The 6,985-nt window shown below is 48.2% G+C and overlaps 1 non-coding gene across 1 annotated transcript; it reads left to right on the top strand.

Moving 5' to 3' along the window:
- Positions 1 to 4,366: 4,366 nt before the first annotated feature.
- LOC8033801 lies at positions 4,367 to 4,531 on the top strand. Its single transcript, XR_003919294.2, has one exon. It is a non-coding gene; the product is annotated as a U1 spliceosomal RNA (small nuclear RNA).
- Positions 4,532 to 6,985: the final 2,454 nt, after the last annotated feature.

Below are 6,985 nucleotides of genomic sequence, written 5' to 3'. Positions count from 1 at the left end.
GTAGATTTCCCTAGGCGGGCTGTGAGTGCTTTTAACTTTCTCGTCGCCAGATCGTCGTTGGTGGAAGTTATTGGTGACGACAATGAGACGTTTCACCACTTTGGGAAGGAGTTATTTGAGGCCAGAATTTTCACTTCGGAATCGAGGCAGTTGAGTATATAGAAATCATGCTTATTTATTAGGGTATTTTCTTGTGTTAGAACTTTCCAGAGTTGCGTCGGCATTGTTTTTTTAGCTTTCTTTGTGGGTGTCGGCGTTTTGGAGGGAGCGTTTGCGTGGGCAGAGCGGCCGAGATGCGGGAGCGGTTCCCCCGCCAGTCGTTAAGAAGCGTCTCGGATTTCGGGAGTCTGCTCGGACAGATCCCTGGGACAGCCCGTTCTTGCAGCTGCTTGCGGCTTTTAGCCGAATGTGCCTGTATATGGAGGGTTTTGCCGCTTTGCATAAAATTGTCGCTTTTTGCCCGATGCAATAACTTAGCGGTTGGCGCCAGTCAGGCTGGGAAAATTGCAGAGAACAACTCTACGAGGAATTTAGGTTTGACGGTTAGGGCGCCAGGATGACAGCTCGCCGACCATTGGAGAACAGTGTACCACGTGTGAGTGGCGGAATTTGAAGAGATTGGTCGGTTCCTGAGGGGAAAGGAGGCCCCTACGGGCCTACAAAAAGAGCGCGGAGAGGATTTTGAGGGATTCGGACTTTGGATTTGATAAAGAGAAATTGGGGACGGGGGTCGAGACTTTAGACGAGGCAGGATGGTTTCCCAAGTTGGGACTTGTAACTAGAGTGTAAATAAATGCACATAGTTCTATTCAAGCAGTGAGTCGACCCGTCACTTAGCGACGTTCGTGCCACCACGCTCCAGACCATCGGAGCGGAACCTGCCTCCCACACCACTGGGAGGAACAACAACTTTAACTGAGGCGAAGAATGAACTATGGGATACGGTGGAGCAATGCGCGGTGTACGCCGGCTTTAGAGCTCATTTTCCCCAACTGTCAAAAAAGCTACCGGGTGACCCACAGGCGGTTAGGTAGTGAGGTCAGTAGTGTGTGAGAGATGAGGAGGCAACGGGGGATGGCGAGGAAGAACCGAAGGAAGGGAAATAAAAAGCGGTACGATCAACACACGCACGCACACGTGCACGCACACACAGATACACAGACACACACACACACACACGCACGCACGCACAGCTTCGGGAGAGAAGGAGGGGGTGGGAATGGTAGTGAAGGAGAACAATATATCCTTTCTTCCAAACTTTCTGAAAGGTTGTCTTAGGGAGCCTTCATGTGCGCTTTGTTATACTTCGTTTCAGCTTCCGTCCGAGCGCAGCCAAAGCTACGTGTGGCCGGAGCCAATCACACGCCGGCAATAGGTCACGCGATCTCGCCTGCACTTTTGTATCACTCCGCTGCGCCGCCGGTAGTCCGCGCCGCCCGCGCTCGCCGAGTATTTCGTCTGCTACGGGTGTATCAACGATATCGTCTGCTACAGGCTTAAAAGGTGCCCCTTCACGTTCTGAAACTTAGTCACAGGGGATGTCAGTACGTAGGCTGGACCGCTGGCATCTGTGTCTGAGCTTTCCACCTGTTCGGCATAGTTTCGAGTTGTAAGTACACGTTGCAAGGTCCCCGATGACCCAGGCCGTTGATGTTTCCTTGTATTGTTTGGATATACCAGGGCTCGAGGCGCAGTCCTTTCCACCAGCTTCTCGGCGTTCAATGTGATCGGCAGGTAAAGGGGTGCCCTGATTTCGCCGCGTATCTGAATTGTAGTGGCCCGGATGCTTTGCTTGTTTACAACGCATTCGCGGTACGACGCAGCCGGAGACTCCTACCGAATTTGAAAGTTGACATTCATCACGACTTCTCGCGCCTGACGCCCAAACGTGCCTTTGTGAAAGGTCGTTTTGAAGCGGCTCGGTGAGGAAAGCAGCGAAGCACATGATTCGGCGATTACGGGAACGAAATTAACGAAATCATACGGAAAACCGAGCGCTGCAGCCGTGTTGCCAGCGGATATACATGTTTTCACCAAACCACATGCATTCACATATATTAATAGAAACATAAACTTCATAGACAAGATTCGTTTAGTTGCAAATCATTCTCAGCAGTACACATCTGGAACATTGTGCAGTTTTTACGGACACAACAGTTATTTTAAAGGAAATTACTTCTGTGAACTACTTTCTGGTGCGTAAGAATGCTCTTCTCGAAGTTGCGAACCGTCCCTCAGCCTTTGGCTGCGCTCGGACGGAAGCTGAAACGAAGTATAGGGTGATGCCATCCTTTGTAATACCACTCGCCGACAAACCAGCAGCCATTTTGTTCCTCGGCGATAATCCGTGGGGCTTATAACCCTCCCGGAAACAAGCACTTTATCTCAGAAGTTCGGAACAGCGTTGTGGAACCCACGGAGGGAGGATTAGCATTTTCCCCCTCGGATGGGAGGACCGATGGACACAAAGGCCACTTTCCGGCGCACCGGGAAACAATGAGAGAAACAAAATGGCGGTGGAAGAGGGTGTGGGAAAGGGAAACAGGCAGTTGGCATCACTCTATGCGAAGCGCACATGAAGGCACTCTAGGTTGTCTGGCGCTGTTGCGATCGTCTCCCCCCTTCCTCCTCAACCCCCCTTGCCCCCCCAAAAAAAAGGGGGGGGGGGGTGACTCGCCCCCCTGTTTTGACGGCCCTGCTTAGAGGCGTTCCAACTGAGCGAAAGCGAGGAACAGCACAGCGTTCAATTTTCGGAAATAATGGTGCTAGAGCTTCTCGAATTAAGACGGTTCGCGTTCCATGAACGTACGAGCGGCCATGACAGACTTTCAAGAGAGAGGCTCGTGCTAGGGCTCGTAGTATGCATGCGCGTTCGGTGGCGTCCCTCTAGAGTTTGTATACCCTCGACGTCAGGGTCAGGATTATCAGTTGTGAGTGACAAATTCAAAGGTGCGTGTTCCAATCGACGAAGACAAGTTTGGTTGGAAGCTTGGAGTCATCGCGTTCTCAAAACATTACCGCCAACATTGACAAGCTGACATTACTCTTATCTTCGTTGATGAAAGCGGAATTGATCCCGGTCTGGCTAACCTATGAAAGCCGACCGCACCAACGCTTTTGCTAGCTTACGGTGCCCCAATAGGAATCAATTAGAAAAAAAGCATTGAATTGATTTTCTACCGCCGATGGGGGGACAACTGCCAGGAGGCGAAATCCGGCCTAAAGCGAACAACGTTACTCGGCTGGTTCTGACTTAGCCGCGTCGGGATACACTTTTGATCATAGTCAGAAGGCCGAAAGAACTCAAAGAAACGGCAGGGTCGTTTTCCGGAAAATTCTGCTTTATCGACGGAAATAAGAACGATATTAGACTTTCAACTCTGATTGTTTTGATTTTAGAATGCAATTCTCCCAAGCCACCGCCGTGTTTTTTATAGACTATCAAACCTGTAGGGTCTCTGCTGATAATCTTTCTCGTGACGTCACACGCATAAACCACGGTCGTCTCCGCACGCTCTCTCGTGCAGCTCTTGTTCCGCGCCTAGGGACTGCTAGGGAGTTTTTGCCCCTTTCGGGGAAAACACTGCTTCTAGAGCTTTGTTTTTTTATATATATAACTTGTGATTCAACTTGAATGAAATTTACATAGCTTATTTGCCATTACATTCTGACTACAAATGTGTACTTGCTTTTAATGTAACTTAATTACTTTTGTTAATATTGAATATTTAATTTGCAAAGACTATGGAAAGGATTAAAGGCCGGTTCAGACACTTGCGTTTGAGTGCGTTTGACTGCGTTGCGTCGAGAACCGAAAGCGAGTCACCGGCACATCTGTGCTTCGTATGAAGCGTGGACTCCAATTCAAGGAATCATCATGGCACGTGATATAAGCAGCAGGGGTGTCCTGGTTTCTCGCTGCCGCAACGCAGTCAAACGCAGTCAAACGCAACTGTCTGAACCAGGCTTAAGACAAGATTTGATAACGCCGGTTTGCTCCCTAAACCAAAAAAATTGTTACGCAATTTTTACTTTTATAACACTGCTGGAGTGGGAGATGTTCTAAAACGACGAGTTGAACATGTCCGTCTCGATTGCGATCGCCCATGAAATAGGCGCGTTTAGAAAAATCGATCCCGGCGCGCTCCAAAATGATAATAAAAATCGCGATAACGAATATACTTGCCAAAAAAACAGATTATACAGATAAGAGAACGTTGGCAAACCCCTGGGAATCGTTGAACGTTAAATCGAAAGCGCTGAAAATATAATATGTATTACATGTATGTCATTAATCTAAACCAACTCACCGAAGCAAACAGGGACCTCGTCTGGAAAGACCCCTGTTTTCTCACTCTACCACTTCATACTTACCTGGTGTCGGGGCATCTGTGATCAACGAGGCAGAGCCCGCAGGGCGAGGCGCGGCCATTGCACACCGGCCGTGTTGACCCCTGCCACTTTCTCAAACTGAGATAGATGGGGCATGCAATTTTTGGTAGTGGGGGAGCAGCGTTCGCGCTATCCCCCTTCCCATTCAAGTGCAAAAGAAAGGACTAATCTAGCGTTCGAACGCGCCGATGAACTCGACTATGGTTTGTAATGGTTAATGATGGGACGAATCACCGGGATTCGGATTCGGGCAGATCTGGAAATTTGGCGAACTTCCCGCGTCGAACATCTTTCAAGATGGCGGCGCCCTTGTGAAAAATGTCTAGGTACTGTCACTGCATATAACCAGAAGCTCCTCCCCACCCCTTTCCATGTTGAATATACCTGAGACTGGGGTTGTTTTGTGTGTGTGTGTGTGTGTGTGTGTGAATCTTTGTTAGTTTGGAATAGGTACTGGGCCGTTTGTCATATTTTGGGGGAGATTGCTGAGTTATATTTGTGAATCGACATGAAGGCTGTCCATAGCGCTACTTTGGGAATTAGAGGGTTTGGCGTTTGGACTGTTTAGAGGTTTTCCCTTTTAGTTGGTAGTGACTGTCTGGAGGGTTTGGCGTTTGAACTGGTTAGAGTTGCCACTTTGTGTTGGTGGTGGGCTGTTTGTGGGCTATATAAAGAGGAGGACTAAATAAACCTGGTAGCTGAGTTTGAGACGTCGTCCTGTCCCTTTCTGTTTCTTCGACTTTTATGTTCCTTTCTACCCCAGTCTCAGGTATATTCAACATGGTTAACATACACCAGCTCGCCTGCACCCTTGCTATTTTACCCCTTTCCACTTCAGTGGAGCGAACGGTGGAGAGGAGTTCGCCTCCTCTCGGCGCGTTCGCTTCGCTCTACTACGGCGGAAAGAGGTGGGAGGAGCTTCCACTCCGTTCTTGACTTGTTACAGGTACTGTTTCTGCATAGAACCAGATTTCGTCTTGTGCATTTCAAAGTATGGTATGTACTGTACTGTCATTCTAAACCCTGGCCTGTTTAAAAACAGGGCATGTTTAAAAACAGGTGTCGTTGATGTAGGCCTAACTAATGTACAGTCTCCGTTTCTGCGCGGTTTCGTGGTGATCGGTAAAATGTAGCGAAACGCTGTGTATTACATAATATGGCGCAACGCACAGCAAATATATTGAGGCAAGGAAATGATTCGTCTCCTTCTCTAGAGGTGCGTATGTCTGAGATGAACGTTGCTCGTCACAACTTCGACCGCGTACCGGCACCGGTGGTGAAGAAAAACGTCACTAATTCGCACTGTCGTTTCTCCGTACTTGGCAGCAAGTCGGTCGTGAAACGTTACTGTAACTAAATTGGATATCATCAACCAGAAAGGTACAAATGCGGTACAAGGCAACTGTAATAGCACGGCGCAAGGAGTTTCAGGTTGTTTAACGTGTTCCGATAACAATACCTCAGTGGACACACGTTCAAGATAAGCGAATCGAACATACTCACTTGTGTGGTGTGTGCCGCTATGACCGTAATTATGGGCACGAAATGTGTCTGTACCGAACAGCACGTGCGGCATCCGTCTCTTCCGGAGATGAAAGCATGCGCTTGCATTTCCGTGTGCACCAAGTACACCTATTTTGGTCGTAATCCGGAGCCGAAACCAATTTTCCCGCTATACCGTTCTCGACAGACATCCAAAATAATATAAACAAAGCGGAACATTTTATTTATTACAATGATTTTATATTATGACGTTATTTTGTGCACTTCATAGAATTTAGTGAATTTAATATCACGAAAAGTTGAAACACTCACAAACGTGATCTGGCAACCATGGCAACGCTCCGAATCTTTCCGAATTTTTGGAAACGCTTGAGATCCGGCTACTCTTCCGAATTTTTCCGAATCTTCAGATTTGGCTCCGAATCTCGATTCGGACAGAGATTCGTGCCATCACAAGTGAGGATTAATGTGTAAAATGTTGGTTGTAAATTTGTGTATCCGTGCCGTAATAGTATTGTAATCGTTTTTTTTATATTTGAGAAGCCGATAATATAGATATAGTAATTATGTTTTTAAAAAAAGTTACCGAGATTACCTTTCCGGGTCGGTTTCAGACGATAACAAACGTGGCTCCTGCAGAGTACTGAACGAGCGTAGTTCTTGACCAGGGCGTAAGATAGACAGGTGGGGAAAAGAGAGCCAAATGAGTGACCGCATTGTGTCCCCCTCGGTTTTCTCTTTTTCTGTGGCGCCATCTATGTGGAGCACCGCGAACCCTCACTCCGGGTGGGCGACCGGTGTTGACCGGCTAAAACTGACGAAGATGGTTTCTCGTGGATTTTCAGTGGTGGACTGTCGTGCTCTCGGTCTCTTTTGCGCACTTTCCCATAAAGTTCGACGCAAATCCGATTCCGAATTTTTTTCCTCTCGCCGCAGCGCCATCTGTCGCAAGTCGGGGGTACCCGCAAGCAGACGAGTACACAATCCGGTCACGGCGCTGCGGTAGGCTTCTATGGGCCGTTTCCCCACCTGTCTATCTTACACACTGCTCTTGACTGTGATCTAGTTATTTTTTGTGAGTGCGTGACGT

Source organism: Ixodes scapularis, unplaced genomic scaffold (genome assembly GCF_016920785.2).
Source record: "Ixodes scapularis isolate PalLabHiFi unplaced genomic scaffold, ASM1692078v2 PGA_scaffold4__175_contigs__length_147842914, whole genome shotgun sequence".
Taxonomy (NCBI): domain Eukaryota; kingdom Metazoa; phylum Arthropoda; class Arachnida; order Ixodida; family Ixodidae; genus Ixodes; species Ixodes scapularis.
The sequence above is the reverse complement of the archived record's forward strand: the minus strand, read 5'-3'. Positions and strand labels throughout refer to the sequence as shown.